The following is an 18,052-nucleotide window of genomic DNA, read 5'->3' as shown; positions in this document are numbered from 1 at the left end:
GTTAATTCATCGGTTACTAAATATGCTCATGATCTATAATAACCTATTTGTCCCTAACCCACCCTAGCTGTACCTACAATGTATTATTGCAAAACAATGAACACAATGTCCTTTAAACTCTCAAAGCTGTGGCGAGAAGCAGAAGCTCAACTGTTAGGAATCGGCCTTAAAACCACGTGCGAGGGCCTTGGAAAAAAACCCCCAGTTTATACTAAAATGTCAGTAATGATGAATTTTCTGGTGCATCTCCAGGGTTTAGCACAGTGTCTTGTTTGGGATAGAGAAGATAACAAAAGCTCAAAACTAGCTGACATCAGAGCTGGAGGTGGGGACATCATTTAAACAAAATCCATGCATATTCCAGAGGGTGGAAAGTCAGGGTACAATGACTGGGTGGGGACTATGACCCTTCTGTTGTATAGACCACAATAAGAGAGATGGAGTTATGCAGCACTGCAACACCCTGATAAGGGCTGCATTGTATCCTGCTATAATTTCTGCCTGTGTGAATATATGTTGTCCGTACTATGGGACAAGGTTGTCTCATAATGCATGGTCACCTCTGTTCTCTAGCTAATAATAACTCTTGTTCTCAACAGATGTACTGTACTTTACCCAAAACAGATTCCAACTTAGGAATAGCTTTCTTTCCTTATTTTGAATTGGAACTGACATGGCACCTTAGTTTTACAAAAGCTCTGAAAAAGCTCCCGAAATTCAGAACTATGAATCAAATATATAACATATATGTTTGCGTACTGTATTGTGAGATGTTGGGCCAATTTTCAAGAAAATCTACAATTCTTCGAGGGATAAAGGAAGTGGAAAATTACTTCGTACTAACATCCAAATAAAAAAAAATTCTGTGATGTTTAGATATGGATGATTTAGGAGGCTATGAAAGGCATTTGATTTTATCATTGCGTTTATGAAATTCTTTAGTAGAGCTTAAGGGGGCATCATCATCTTGGAATATGGGAAGTTCGTGAGAATACGGTACTTGCTCCTGTAAAATGGCTTCATATTGTTTAGGCCATTATATGACCATGCCGAGCGATCATCGGAGCAAATGATCCCAAGAGAATGGTTGCCCACGCCAACCATTTTTAGATATATTCCAGATTTTTAAGGCTCACAATATATATTTCTTGCAGCAACTATCGTGTTCAAAGTCTGTCTATGCTTGGAGGTTCCACATGTGACTGCTGTTCCTCTTTGCTGATGCAGTTTGTCCACATCATATGACCTATCAGATAGATGATTACAAGTGTCCTGGGGTGTGGAGGTGTCACTTTAGGTAATATCTGGTGTTCTCCAATGCTCAGTATTTGGTCGCCTCAATACATTGTATCTATCACTCAGTCACATGGGCTCTCACCAACCACACTGATGACTTTCAGCTCCACCTGACCTTCCCTTCTGAGGACACCACAGTCTCTGTGCTCATCTCAGCTTGCCTTGCCCGGATATGGGATTGTCAGCTTCAGTTAAACCTCTCAAAGACTCCTGCAACTCTGCCGACAGGGCTAGCAGCTTGTGATTTCAAACCACTGCAAATGTTTAAAAATTCAGCAGCACATCTGGTATGCAATGAGCTAAAATGCTACACTCCTCCTTGGCTGACTACACTGGCTTCCTTTAGGCGCTCTCATCCAGTTGAAGTCCTTACAATTACTGGCATACAGAGCCATCAAGTCACTCATGTAGATCCTGTTTGCTCTTCATGCCAACCCAGCTTGGAGATCCCAGCGCCATCTGTGAGAAAGTCCAACGTGATGACGCATCTCTTCCAGTAAGGCCTTCTACCTCATTCAGGCGCTGACCTGCTCTGTCTTATTTCATCTATTAGCTGGTCTCTTGCATATTCTGGATGCTTATCTATTTTTGCACCAGTCTTTGACTTGAATAGTTCTCGTTATGTTCATGCAATGTTATTTACAAGGTATGGTAGACTTCCTGCATAAGTTGCACTTACGCCTAGTTGGCTGCTTGTTAGCTATATGCTATATGCTATATCTAAATGTAATGTTTACCCATTCAGCCATACCAAGTACAAATAACGATTAGCTTTTGTCACAATTTCTCCTCTAGGGCCTGAAAACTACAGCGGATCTGACAAACAGAGCAGCGCCCGGTCAGTCAAAGTTTCAGCACCTTCGTCTTGGACCAGCTGTCGCTCCACCACAGATGCCACATGTGTGGCCCCCACTAATAACCCCAGCTGGCTCACATTTGGAAAGGAGACCTCTCACAGGAACAGGGTACTATAGCAAGTGGCTGGCTGCTATCTCCAGCCCAGCTATAACTACGCAGCATCCAATCTGGAGGTGTGAGGTGAGACACACACACACACACACAAAATAAAATTTTCGTGGGGACTCTCCACTCATTTTTCTGTGGAAAACCCACTCTGTGGTAATCCCAACGTGACACCCTTAACCCCAACCCAGCCCTAACCTTAGCCATAAGTAACTAAACTGAATACAAGACATTTGGCATTTGTAGTTTTTTGAATGCAATCATAGATCTTTGTTGGGACCTGAGAAATGACCCCCACAACATCAATGTAACAGGTTTTTATGATATTGCGGGAAACCTTTGGTCCCCACAATGTAATATGAACATAATCCACACATTACACACACACACACACACACACACACACACAAGGTAAAGGAACCTTAGGTAGATATCGCTTTTAACAATGCACACTACAACATTGGCCCAAATAAAGCCGAAGGTCTTATAGTACAAAAGTATATCTGAAAGCCCAACTTAATATTAACTGTCTGAAAACACCGAAATGTTTGTGTCTCTATAGACTTTTGTACGTCCATGTGGGGAGCCAGCAACACAGACACGAAGACAGACGCATTTCCATCCAGCAGGTCTGTCCAACATCACCGTGTTCCCGCTACCCCCCCACCCCCGGCACTGTTTTATGCTGACTAAGGCTGTGTATTCTTGCATATGATACTATGGCCATTGGAGAGGGGACACTATCGAGGAAGGGGGAGAACGAGGTGTGTCAGCTTGTAGATTCCCCAGGAATGTACTAGTGTGCAACAGCAACAAAAATAATAAAATTAGGATACATTCAAAATACACCGGGATACAATTAAAAGAAGCAAACAGGGAATTCAAAGACAAAAGAAATGTCTAACCACAATGCTTCATAAAGAAATAAAACATTTATAACACATTTTGACAAACAATATAACGTAAGGTGTAGGTTTGTAATGCAGTTATCTAGAGAGTCTCTCTCTCTAACAGAGACAGAAGCCTTCTTTCATTTCACAACAAAAATAATAAAATTAGGATACATTCAAAATACACCGGGATACAATTAAAAGAAGCAAACAGGGAATTCAAAGACAAAAGAAATGTCTAACCGTACAGATTTACAAGTAATGCTTCTGATCCTCATAGAGAGACACTCTAATCTGGATAGAGAAACATATTCCTTTCCTTGGCTTTCCTTTTAGTTTTTAATATGCTCTGTACCAAATAAAACAACAAAGAGAATTACAAAGGTGCATGACGTCGTTTTGTGCAAGCAGAACTCAGGGGGCACAGGAGAGAAGGGGTTAGATAGCGACAGACAGAATTGGCTCAGCCCTAGCCTGCACAACAGCTGGAAGAGATGCATTTGACCCGTCAGTATGAAAACAATGCATTTGGATGAAACCTTTTGAAACATTGATCATCTGAGCAACAAGACCACCCCCGCCCCCCCAGGAGACTATCCTATAACGCTGATATTCCTACAGAGCCTACACCAGTGTCAGAGATGAGCTCAGGTTTGGTCATTTCTCTCTGCATGCAGATTCCAGGAGAGGTATAGCACCTCTGGGACTGCCCTCTGACCACAATGAACGGTAGCAGCAGACAACTACTCATACCAGGCAGAGTCAGTTTTCTGGGGGGGGGGTTAGGGGGTGGGATACAGCTTTTTACTTATAAGAAATGACATGCAGGGTCTGTAAAATGTTCTAATCATGCAATAGTATACGTGCTTTTCCTGGCATGTTGCCCTTATTACAATAATGTTATTATTCTTATTGCTATTATTTGCTTAGTAAATAGCAAGTAAACTATTAAAATGTCAAAAACACGCAGTTTACAAAAGAAGCTGTCCCAGACTGAAGGGGGAAGGAAACGTCACCCTTTTGAATAATCAGAAAGATTGTGCTAATTAATTATAGCCTCCCTTTTCAAACAGCACATTAATGTCAATGAGTATGCTGCCAGGGGGGGGGCGGGACTCTAAAGCTTTGATGCTTACAGTTTGTCCTTTTACATCTGACTGCCGGTACCAGGGTGACAAAAATGGGGGGAGGGAACATTTCAAAGGAGCTGTGGGGGATGTCCACAGGAAAATGAGCGGTTTCCATCACGATGGTTCCCAGTCTCCCATTATGCATATTTCTCTGAAACTCTCATCTGTGGAAATGCCCCTTTTGAGGTAGCATGCAAAGGTTCTTTTCTTTCCTTTTTTTATGTTTCAGTTAGAAAGAAATATTTCAGCTGTGGGCCATTAAGACAGGACATCCCAGAATTCTCTTTTTAACGAGCCCTTTTGCTATTTTTCGGCCTGTGTAGCAAAATAAGAACATCGGAGACCTTTACCGTCACCTCTCTGTGGATCCCACATCTCATCGACTGCATTACTTCCAGAAAATACATGATCCCAGACAAGCACTTTGGCTTTGACAGCGATATCATTTTATCAAATACATAGCAAAGCGAACGATTTGAAGAAGAGCAATAGGAAAGCTGAATTCATCACTGAATTGATCGTTAACTTGTTAATTGGTGGCGTGCTTGCTCTTTAAGTAACCCTTGCATGGCAAGATGTCAGTAAAGAATCTTGAATGTTCTTCGGTAACGCCTTACATTAGCGCTCTGGAGTCGACGGCATCGTCGGTGATGCCGCGTATCTTTCTCACATGATTCAGTTCTCGATGAAATCTTATTGCAGGAACATGAAAAAAAACGCTGACAATCTGTTTTCTTTTCAAAATGGCAATTATCGGAAATATTAAAGTTTTGGGATCATTTACACCTTCATAATGCTTTTATTTTGCATTCATAAAACGTTCAGTACACCTTCATAATGTATTCATAAAGCATTCATAAAGCACTCATAATGCATTCATAAAGCATTCATAATGCATTCATAGAACATTCATAAGAAGCATGCAAATACACCTTAACATCTTAACATCCCTTAACAGCTTTAATATACATTAATAACAAACATTATAACTGTATAAACATACAATGTTTGTTATTAATATATATTAAAGCTCTTAAAGGGCAGTATGGTGGTGCAGTGGTTAGTACTGCTGCCTCACAGCATAAAGGTCCTGAGTTTAATCCCAGGTCTTTTTTGTGTGGAGTATGCACGCTCTTCCCGTGTTCACATGGGTTTTCACCAGGGGCTCCAGTTTCCTCCCACAGTCCAAAAGTGTGCAGGGTAGGCTGATTGGCAAGTCTAAAAAGGCCCTGTGAGTGTGTGTGCCCTGCAGTGTGTTGGCACCCACCCAGGGTTGGTTCCCTGATGCTCCTGGGATAGGCTCCAGGTCCCCCACAACCCTAGTGGGAACTAAGCAGTTTGGATAATGGATGGATGGATTAAATCTGTTAATGTGTGTTTGCATGCTGCTTATGAATGCATTATGACGGTGTACTGAATGTTTTATGAATGGATTATGAAGGTGCACTTAATATAAAGCATTACCCATTCTTCTCTAGATGTTTCATATGGAGACATGTGCTGCTGTAATATTTTTCTCTAGTTTTTATCTGAAATACCATATGCCTAGCGAGACCTATAAGATTAATATTGTATTTAATCTGTACTGTTTTGTTCTATTGTATTGTAATGTACTGGAGAGACACCAACTGCCGGAAATTCCTTGTGTGTGCCACACTCACACCTGTCCAATTAACCTGATTCCGATTCCGATTCTAACACCTACCCATTCATCACTTCATCAGACTGCTCTGTCCCTCACACAGACCTGCAGGTGGTCCGGGCGATTTCATCACGCACAATATTGTGTTAATCTGTCTTAATGAACCACGACGCACCTATGTAAAGCACCTTGTGGTCACTCTGTTGTGAAAGGCGCTATATAAAAATAAATCAAATTGAATTGAATTCTGTCCTTTCCCTGTCTACAGCTCTGGAGAGTGTCAGTGGGTGTGTTATGCTGTAGTACTGTTCATTGGTACTACGGTGTCTTGCATATTTAATGTATCCAGGAGGAGAGATATGAAAGAGCTACAGTAACAGCAGCGGTTCGCCCCTCTCTTTAACATGAATGCCAGACTTTATATTCAAAGCCACATTTTGATTATTTTCAGAGAACTAGCAGCTGCAGCCTCTGTTTTTTAGATTCAACGGGCAGGTAGGAAATCCATTTCGGATTTAACAGATTTAGTCCAGTTTAGTTTAAGACACCACCCCCCCTTTGCCTCTGTCACCCAGCGCAGCAGAAGCCCCCGGTGCTTATGGGGTAACACCATCCACCCATAAAAGCTCCACTCTGTCCTGGCCTCATCCCAGTAATAGCCACTCTTCTCCATTTCCGCTGAACCCAAGCAATTAGCAATTACCTCAGGTTTTGTGTTCAAACGGGCATCTTACAAGAACTTGTCTTTTTTGGGTGTTGCCTACTGCTGTAATGATCTTTAGCAGTCTGACAGATATACTGAAACACGTAAATAATTTCACGGCTGTTAATCACCTATTTTTAGCTTCAGCTTCATTTCAAATTTGATCTTTTTCCTTTTTTTAATCAAAATATTTTATGTGCTTATGAAATGACCTAAAATTCAAACACGGTGTATAGATTTACAAATCCTTCTCTTCAAGTGGTTCCTCAAGCAATTCACCTGATACCTTTCTGTCTCTGATGACAAAATAATTCCGTAATGGAGGAGTCTGAGAATCCCGAATTCGGAAATATAACGATCGATCAGTAGCGACGGTGAACTAACCGACGACGGCAGTCACACCAGCACGTTGTTTGATTTAACATTAAATTGTCGATTCGTACAATTTTTTTTAAGAAGCATCATTCTTAAATAAGATGCTAATGGATGCCAAAGGGCTATTCTGTAAACAATGGTAAACACAGCCAGACCTGGAGCGCAATATTGGAGCGTATGAAAGGCTAACAGAAGCCTTATCGCCTCCACTATAACACAGAATCACAAAACACAGGCTCTAAATGCAATATAGAAATTAAATAAACTGGGTCTGTTGAGGGGAGATTAGAAATATTGCCAATTACCCTGATGGAACTTTCACTGGACATTAACAGAAGCTTATCTGATGAGGAAGAACATTGAAGAGATACTGAAAAAGACACAAGATCCAACACAATGACCTTCCTTCATTATTAATTTTTTCTGATTGTTTTCAACATTTGAGCAATTAGTACCCGGATACAATAAATAGACTGTATCTAAACCCTGTGTCTAAAAAGAAGACTGTAATTGGTTATGGAAGTGAGACACGAGCCCCTCCCTTGCTGAAACAGGGACGAGGGGAAGTACAGTGTACCCGCCACTGCCAAACACAATAGTACTGTTATGAGGACCTCGCAATAGTGCCAGCTTTTTGGAAGATACTGTGCTTGTGTAGGGATCTCCTCACCGAGGGGAAAGTAACCCTATATGTGCACACAGACTGGGGCAATAGTACTCCCACTTTGACTGTGCCATTTTTCCTAGTATAGGACCCTTGTCTTAGAAACTCAGGGCTTTGGAAAGACTTTTAATTACCCTTCTGATCCCAGGCCTCTGGTATGTCCTTTAATGAACATCTTACAGCAGGCGTGGGGGAATGGCATGGAAGGAGAAACTAGGTCTGAGAGATGGATCTTCATACACTCAGCATGACACTAATGCATGAGTGACAATTCGCTCTCTAGCTGTGCAAACCCCCGAAACGGGTGTGGAGATTTCAGCTTCAGTGCAGCATGTACCCATTTGCTGAACTTACCTGTCCTATTCAGGGTTGCGGGGGGGGGGCTACAGGCACAAAGCAGGGAACAATGTAGGATGGGATGCCAACCTGTCACAGGGCAGACACCCTATTGAGCAATTCGGTCATGTCAATTAATCTCAGCATGTTTTTGGACTGTGGGAGGAAGCTGGAGGACAGACCATAATGATACAGGGAGAACAGGCAGACTCCACACATGTGGAGCAATGGTGGAGGCTTGATTGAACCCGTCTCCAAGAGGTGTGAGGCAACAGCAGAACCCACTACAGCACAAGACTGCCCCTTATGACAAGGCTGTCTATTCAAATCATATGTTCAGATGAAATAGGTCAGATGACGACATGTTTGGAAAAAGATTGTTTTCGGATATTACCTCTCACCACGATGACATCTTTCCAAATATGAAAAAGGCCTGTGTAGTTCATAACTGACAGCTGCTACTTGATAGACACAGAGAGCAAGAACTTTAACACACAACTAGCTGTTCACCAATAAGAGTCTTCCGGAGTACTAAAGGCATCGCTGTGGCTGCAGATCAGTGCTTGAACTTACCTCCATGCAGCACTCTGTGTACATTACTGCCACCAAATGGAGAAAAGGAGTACAGCAGGCTTACTCAAACATTTTTTGGAGTGTAAACATCCAGCCATCCATTTTCCAAACTGCCTATCCTTCTGGGTTGCTGGGGGGGGGGGGGGGGGGAGATCCGGAGCCTATCGCGGAAGGTATGGGCTCAAGTGATGGAACAACCCAGGATGGGGGGCCAGCCCATCGCAGGGCACACTCACATACCATTCACTCTCACATGCACACCTACAGGCAATTTAGCAACTCCAATTAGCCTCAGCATGTTTTTGGACTGTGGGGGGAAACCGGAGTACCCGGAGGAAACCCCACGACGACATGGGGAGAACATGCAAACTCCACACACATGTGACCCAGGCAGAGACTCGAACCCGGGTCCCAGAGGTGTGAGGGAACAGTGCTAACCACTGCACCACCATGCCGCCCCTGTGTAAATAATCAAATTCAAATTTTATTTGTCACATATATCATCATACATGGTCATCTATGCATTGAAATGCTTACTGCAACTACTCCAAAGAAATGTAGATTAAAAACAGTTTAAAACTATATAAAAAGATATGAAACAGATTAGATATAGTGACACCTATACTATTTACAGGGATGTACAGAATATATCTCTGCTATGTATGTATATTGCACTCTAGGATAACAGTGAACATGGAATTTACGATGGAATGGTATAGTGTGGAGTGCATAATAAAGTATAATGTAATATATAATATAATATAGTAAATATAGCCCACAGTGTTATGCACTGGGAGGGGGAGAATGACGGGTTGATGATGTTACTCCATCACTGTCACTCTCTCGCATCCTGGGTATTGTCTTGGTTCAAACACCGAAGAAGCTTCTCCTCATTCTCTCTGTGTTGGCCTTCAGGGAACGAAATCGCTTCCCTGACCTCAGCAGGGAGAAGAGTCCATTGTCGGGGTGGTGGGGGTCTTCCATGATCATCCATTGTTGGGGTGGTTGGGGTCTTCCATGGTCGTCCACTGTCGGGGTGGTTGGGGTCTTCCATGGTCGTCCATTGTTGGGGTGGTTGGGGTCTTCCATGATCATCCATTGTTGGGGTGGTTGGGGTCTTCCATGGTCGTCCACTGTCGGGGTGGTTGGGGTCTTCCATGGTCGTCCATTGTTGGGGTGGTTGGGGTCTTCCATGATCATCCATTGTTGGGGTGGTTGGGGTCTTCCATGGTCGTCCATTGTTGGGGTGGCTGGGGTCTTCCATGGTCGTCCACTGTCGGGGTGGTTGGGGTCTTCCATGATCGTCCATTGTTGGGGTGGCTGGGGTCTTCCATGGTCGTCCACTGTCGGGGTGGTTGGGGTCTTCCATGGTCGTCCATTGTTGGGGTGGCTGGGGTCTTCCATGGTCGTCCACTGTCGGGGTGGTTGGGGTCTTCCATGATCGTCCATTGTTGGGGTGGCTGGGGTCTTCCATGGTCGTCCACTGTCGGGGTGGTTGGGGTCTTCCATGATCATCCATTGTTGGGGTGGTTGGGGTCTTCCATGGTCGTCCATTGTTGGGGTGGCTGGGGTCTTCCATGATCGTCCATTGTTGGGGTGGCTGGGGTCTTCCATGGTCGTCCACTGTCGGGGTGGTTGGGGTCTTCCATGATCGCCCATTGTTGTAGGCCTTCTCATTGTTATTGGAGATTAGGCCTATTACTGCAGTATCGCCAGCAAACTTGATGATGGTGGTGGAGTCTGATGAGGCTAAGCAGTCATATGTGTACAGAGTGTACAGTAGGGGGCTCAGAACACAACCCTGGGGGGCTCAAGTACTGAGGGTAATTGGAGGGGAGACATGTTTTCCTACCCTTACTGTTTGTGGTCTGTCTGTAAGGAAGTTGACAATCCACTGACAAAATAATGGGCTGAGTCCCAAGTGCCTCAGCTTTGAGGGTCGCAGAAAATGTAGTTTAAACTATATCTATGTTGGTGTAAAACTACGATTTTATGCCTGTCAAAGTGTTTCAAATCCTCTAGTCACCACTGTATTTACTGTTACCATCCAGTATATCCAAATATTAGCTGAACTCACCCACTAGCACGGCACGTTTGGCTAATCAGTTCCTCATAGCATATTTTAATGAAATAAGTTCATTAGTTAACTGAGCTGGTGGCAAAATTAATGAACACATGGGAGAGGTTTGTGAACCGAAGCTGTTGTTCTTCTAGCCATCCAACAAGATATCAAAAATAAGTGTTTGGAGCACAGAAAAATGTCATTAATCTTTATTTTATTAATGCTTAATACTGCATAGCTGTATTCTTATTTTAAATAATGTTTTATTTCTGAGCAAGTATGCACTATATGGACAAAAGTATTGGGACACCTGGCCATTACACCCACAGGAACTTTTATGAGGACCCATTCTAAATCCATAGGCATCAGTATGGAGTTGGTTCCTGCTTTACAGTATAACAGCTGCCACTTTTTGGGAGGGCTTTTCACAAGACTTTGGAAAATCTCTGTGGGATTTTTTGCTGATTCATCCAGAATAGCATTTGGGAGGTCAGGCATTGATGTTGGACATGAAGGCCTGCAGTCTCCATTCTAATTCATCCCAAAGGTGTCCGGTGGGGTTGAGGTCAGGGATGTGTGTGGGGGGGGGGCAAAGCTCCACTTCCAAATCACACACTGCTGTAGCTCCGCCTCCTTAAATATTAACCTATTATTCTATATTCTTCTCCTTTATTTTACTTAAATTTCTCACAAACGCCACACAAAAACAGTGGAGGTGAACTTCAGAACGGATAATCTGATATGCATAACGATGATGTCAACGCTGCAAATCTTGCATGTCTGAAATTTGTGAATGAGGCAATGCACGTCTCTGTTATTCATAAAATAACCTAAAAGGATGCTTCCATACATGTTGGTTTTTATCCAGTGTCCTCTGGTCCTAGCTTAGCGTGTGGAGTTTCTGTCCTGAGTGGTTAGCAGTCAGTAGTACTACCAAAGCGTCATCATTTCCTAGCCTGACCATAACACTGTAACACAGTAGCAGAAAGTATCGGAATTTGAAACAGTAACTGATTATCATACAGCGTTGGTCTCCAATTGTTAACTGTGTGCTGTTCCAATAGATAGTACTGCACTGGTACTGCTGCAAGAGACAGAGTTACCCCCGAATAACAGGCATAAACAGGAAGGTTTGCGAAGCCAAGATGAAGAATACCAAAGGAAAATGAGAGTGTTTGGAAACTTGGTTCCTCAGCAGACTCGTGCATCAAACAACCTAATTCATCTTTAGATTTCATTGGTTCCTTCTATTTTCTTGAAACTGCATGAAGAGGTGCAAGTCAGTTATTTCTGACTGATGGCCTTTAACAGATAGACATTTGCATTTATTTTATTTAGCAGATGCTTTTGTCCGACATAACATGTAAGTGTGGAAAATAGTACATAAGGATAAGATTAAGAAGACCAAATTCTGACAGTTTGCTTCCAGGCATCAATTCTGCTCTCAGGACCAAAAAAATCTTAATGTTAAAATATTAAATACTATCTCCATTCACATTTGTTCCCTTGGCCTCCTTCTCAGTCTCTCTATTATCGTTCTGTAGACTTTTCCTGCCGTCCACAAAGGCAAAGACAGGCCTTCAGGGGATGTCACCCCCAGGTTGGTTGAAGATAATCTGTTGCCTTTTGCCTGGTATGCTAGATGGCCAGTCCAGCCCAGGTTATGGATTCCTCAAATGCAGATTAAAGAGGAAACAATTTTGTAACATTAAATTCCATATTTCTTAATCTGCTTATGCTATTTCTAGGCTGTAATTAAGGCCAATCTCAACAGACCACTTAAAGATCCAAGATATGTTGTGAGGTACATACATTTGGATTGGGAGACTGAGTACCTAGCTAGTTGTTTTATATCTACACCCTGTTCTCTTCATGTATTGTTCTGTATAAGTGCAACGGGCTATGATAAAACTATCCTCGTAGTGTGTTCATGATGATGTCAGTGTCTGATTCCACCCCCAGAGTTTCTGTGTATCGGCTTACGCGAAAGTGTCTGAGAAGCGGGTTGGTAAAATTTTATTTGTTGAACGCAAAAGTTTTCGCACACAAACTAAACTCTGATTTTGATATGTAATGAGTAATGGTTTGGATGCGTTTCGAAAGGTCTGTTCCAGAGGATTTTTTTTCTCACAAGCCTAGCTATTTTATTGCATTTTTATGTGCGAAATGCAAAAATTACGAGAACGAATTATGTTCGATAGAAGAACTTGATTGAAGATTGATGCTTCTAAGCGATGCTAACTAATTTAAGTCTGTATTTAAATGGTCAGGGATGGTGTCTTTACAGGAAGTGAGAATAAACGGACGATAAACAGAACCTGAGCCTTTCTCTGAGGCTCCAGTCAACACTGAGCCTCTAAGATTACGATTCCCATGCTATATGCAGCCCTGTCAGACATGTGACTCACAGATTCCGAGACACCTAACAGCGGCAGCTCTATATATAAAAGCGGCCTTATATTTACCAGATTCACAGGTACGATGACACCTTGCGATGGCAAGTTTATAAATACGCAACTTTGCATTTAACAGCTTTGCCCCGGTAACAGATGCCGTTGCTCTGTATTAAAAATATATTTAAAAAAAATACCCTTTCACAGGAAAGGTTACCTAATGTGACAGTTGTATGTGAACTTTTAGCTTGTAGGGCATCTGGAAATGGTGTTTAGTGAATCGTTGTTTTCTCTTCCCTACGTCAGTAAAGATCACCAAGGATGGGAAAATATCTGATAGGTAAAGACACACACTTGTAATCTGACGCACTAAACCTTGATTGACAAATATAAAGATATTCTGACTCCAAACACCAGGTCGGGGGGTGGGGGGTGGGGGGTAGAACGATTCCAAGGGCTCCAGGGAGACAGGTGCCCTAAAAAATTTGTACCGTCATTGGATTAGTCAGGGATGGGGGCCCCAAATGCTTTCATGGCGTCCAGAAGCTCTAGCAGAGGGTCTGCTACAGGCCTTTGGAATAGAAGGGCTGTTGTGGGTTCCAGCAGGTGGCCATATTGCCATTGGCCATATTGGCCAATTAAAATTTTTTATTTGTGGCTACCTAGTTTTAGCTCAGAATGGTTCAGCGATATCACTCCAAACACTTTTTTCAGCGGTCCTGCGATCATTAAAGGCCATTGAATCCAGAATGTTCCACTTTCGCTTCCATGTCTTGAAGCTAAATACTGCTAAATGTACTTTAGAATAATCTATAGTTTCAAGACGTGACAGATGTTGTAACAGATATTGTAACATACGTGTCGAATGCTATATTAACCCTGGAAGGGAGTAAGCGCTCACGGTGTGGACAGACAGGCTGTCTGTTATAGAGTCGCTATACTGGCATCGGAGGTATGACACAGACGTGCATTTTGCTGACCATAAAAATGGAAAGTAAGTCCTAGAATGTGTTCTGCTGTAAGTGCTTAGGATGGTTACCTAAGAGGGTATAGTAAACCCTGAAGCCTCATTTCAAAGGCTTTGCTTATTGGCGATGCAGATTAGCAGATATGGGGAAGTGTGTTGCAGTGGGATATGTCTTTGGCCCAGAATTGGAAATCCTGGGGCCAGCAAACTTATGCCGCCATTGGGCCCCTGGACAAGGCACTTCACCCCCAGCTGCAGGGGGCGCTGTATGCTGGCTGACCCAGGGCTTTGTGCCCACGTTTGCTCTCACATATCATCCCACGGGAATCAATATCATCATCCTATTCACAGTATTTCAAAATGCCGAAACATCTACTGAAATATGCAGTGAAGGGCACACCTTTGTTATTCACGTCACTTGAGATTCCGCAACACATCTTAGCCTCTGAAATTCACACTCATAATACCATATACTGCATGAAATGCTTTTATCAATTTAGACTGATGACAAAAAAAAACTTGCTAGAAATGATTGCGTTCATAAAAAAATTTCTTTAACTTCATGAGCTAAAGAAAATGGGTTTTGTTGTGTCGGCTGCCTTGTTTCTCCAGTGCACCATCCAAACAAAACCCTTCCTTCATATGCCTGTGTGATTACTCTTGGAAACATTCTATAATCCCAGATTGATTTGGGCTATAATCTTCAGTCAACATATATAAAGGGGAGGAGGTGGATTAAAGAATGATTTTTTCTTTAGGCACACAATTGACACTTGAATTGTATACATGAGGGAGAATAGGCGAGAATTAAGAAAAAAACTCCATTGAATGTGGGATTCAGTGTGTCGAGAACTGGAATTCAGCTCCATTATTCCAAGTACAGTTTCCTGTAAGTAGTTATAAAGGTTCACCACCTAAAACACGACTAGGCGAATGCAGCAGAGAAAAACACACTAACGAAAAAGGCGAGACTACAGTTAGTATGGAATATTATTTAGCACTATATAACGTAGAATAAAATCATTATGATATTATTAAAAAAAACATGCCAAATACCCATGATGTAATCATTACAATGTAATCATTATAATCAACACAGTATGTATTTGCACCTTGTGTTATCCTCGAGGGGACGGCATGGTGGTGCAATGGTTAGCATTGTTGCCTCACACCGCTGCGGCCCGGGTTCGAGTCTCTGCCTGGGTCACATGGGTGCAGAGTTTGCATGTTCTCCCCATGTTGTCGTGGGGTTTCCTCCGGGTACTCCGGTTTCCCCTCACAGTCAAAAAACATGCTGAGGCTGATTGAAGTTGCTAAATTGCCCATAGGTGTGCATGTGTGAGTGACTGGTGTGTGAGTGTGCCCTGCGATGGGCTGGCCCCCCATCCTAGGTTATTCCAGGCCTCATGCCCATTGCTTCCAGGATAGGCTCCGGACCCCCCACGACCCAGTAGGATAAGCAGTTTGTAAAATGGATGGATGAATGTTAGCCTCAATGTGCATTTTAGCTACTTTATGTTAGCCCTGAATCTTTATTAGTGTTTTATCCTATCACTATGTTGAAGGACAAATATATTATCAACCGTCTACCTAGACAATGTGCAACAAGCTGAAGTTGCCAAGGTTTACTGCTGAAGGAAGGGATTCGCCTGAGTTCACCAGAAGTTCATGGCTGAGTATTTTTAAAAAACCAAACTGAGATTGTCGCGCCACCATTATATTCGACCGAGGGGCCAAACGGTGAAAGAGATGATGGACAAACTTATCACCTAGGGTTGTGAATCAAGGGAGAAAACAACCATGGTGAATGGTTGAGGGAATGATGATGCTTAAGTGATGAGATATTGTTACGCAATAAGAAAATGTATAAAAATTGATGTAAAACAGTATCGGACACACTTGTAAGTGTCTAGCCTTGGTTGTAACCTCGCTATTAGAATAAAAACTGAATCTGGATCTACACGAGCGGCTTCTGAGTTCTGATTTGGCGGGGAAGGAAAACCCAGAACATTAGTCAGCAGACAGTCCAGTGAAGCAAAAGATCCATCAAGGAATGTACAAGTCAGTACGCCTTGACGCGGATGAGATATGGCAGCCAACACACGTACAGCGTGCAAAACATCTTTCAGAAGAACAAGGAATTGTGGCTGTGACTAATGAATTAAAGTTCTGGACGATGAAGGACTGGGAAAACACTGCCTGATCTGACAGATGGTGGGGACTGTTATTACATGCTAGAGAGAGGACAAGAAAACACGCTGGTCACCTGTATATATATCACATTATAAACAATCCATAGTTTTAAGTAAAACATTAATTTCAAGTGGTAATAAACTGAAACCCAAATTGTAGTTCTGAAAGAGGTAATCTGAGTTACAAAGGTCATTGACAAGCAGCATCACTGGGTGCTTTTTAATTAGTAACGCCTTTGCAATGACATAAAACGCAAAAAAAAATAAATGTGTTTAATGTCCAATGGCTACAATTGTAATTAATAGCGAAATGGCAAGAATAGAACTGAATTAGTGAGTCAAAAAAATTACGACACTTAATAAAAAGGAAATTGCAGCAGATATGTGCGGATATGTTTGTCAGCGGACTTTTGTTATGAAACCAATAAATTTGCAACATTTTTTTTTTTTTTTACAGAATCAAGCAAGCGTCCCTTGATAAACGTGGAGCATCACTTGAATACCACAGCATATCTGACCATCTCTGTCAATCAGGATTTCCCAGGGGACTAATGTCCCGGTTTAGCTCAATGAACATGACAATCAATGCAGCTTAATGAAATAGCCTCCCTAGACCCCAGATCTCAATCCATACAGGGATCTGTGGGATGAGATGGAAGGAGCGGTTTGAAACAGAAATGCGCTACCAGCAAACACAACACAACTGTAGATATCAGCCAGCATCCTTGCGGATTGCTTTCAATTCAATTAAATTCAATTCACATTTTTATTGTCATTAACACAATGTTCAGGCACATAAGCGTAAATGAACCAAGAGATTCGGCTTCACTAGAACATACGAACACATGAGATATGGGGGGGCGGGAGGTGGAGGGAAGGAAAAATACATAAATGAGATATACATTATATACAATATTATACATAAATTATATAAACATTCATATACAAATATATAATTTATACATACATTTTGACAAGTCACTTAGTGCTGACTACTTGCAATTTAAGGAAAGCACCCCTAACACTTTGCATTATTTCTGATCATTATGATGATTATTATTGAAAAGGACAAAATATTTTTCAGTTTTGCACCAAGTTTATTTGACTTGACCTTGCACTGTCTTCCTTACCTGTGTGCGAGCTGTGACTCTCTCACTGGAGTACATTTGATTATCTTATCTATCCATGTAGCTGAGTTCTTAAAGAAGAATATGAAAACTTGTTCTTATTATAAATATACAATTCCATTAGAATTCAGTTCGGCTGAAAACATGGCACTAATGTGATCAAAATAGCACCTGTTTTTATATTCTAATTCTTCAGACCCTCCTTTAATAATGCAAAGAGTAGGGGCGAGATTTGAACCCACAACCCTGGAGGTGTGAGATATGCCTAACCACTGAGTTGCCCATAATCCAAAATAGTGTTTTTATTTGGGCATATACAGGGGCAGAAAAAGCCCCAGCTGAAAGCCAATTGGTCGCTATATGAACTATGACCCCTCTTAGGCCTTCCCACCTTAAAAAAATTCTAGAATCTCCCCTGCATGTCCAACCATTAGGATTTTTTTCTTCTGAAGCATATGCGCCATCTAGTGGCTACAGCAGTTAAATGCCTTCTGTGGCATATTACACATACAGTAGCAGAACAGTGAGGGTAAGTTAGACAAAGACAAAAGCTTGTTCACTTGAATATAGGTAAAAAATCGACGATCACAGGTAGCATTGGGTCGTAACCACCCCCCCCCCCCCTCCCAGGATAATGCTGCATCCCAATCACAGGACTAAATACCAATTGCACTGAGAAAATGCACAGATACAGTATGGGTGCGTCTAACAGTTTCCAAACTCAGATGGAAAAAGACAC

General features: G+C 42.2%; 1 long non-coding RNA gene across 1 annotated transcript in view; it reads left to right on the top strand.

The window, feature by feature from the left end:
* LOC125719855 (uncharacterized) overlaps positions 1-18,052 on the top strand; it is a 351,742-nt gene that overhangs the window by 322,962 nt on the left and 10,728 nt on the right. The gene's annotated exons all lie outside the window — the stretch shown is intronic.

The sequence above is a fragment of the Brienomyrus brachyistius genome, chromosome 24 (assembly GCF_023856365.1).
Source record: "Brienomyrus brachyistius isolate T26 chromosome 24, BBRACH_0.4, whole genome shotgun sequence".
NCBI lineage: Eukaryota > Metazoa > Chordata > Actinopteri > Osteoglossiformes > Mormyridae > Brienomyrus > Brienomyrus brachyistius.
The sequence above is the reverse complement of the archived record's forward strand: the minus strand, read 5'-3'. Positions and strand labels throughout refer to the sequence as shown.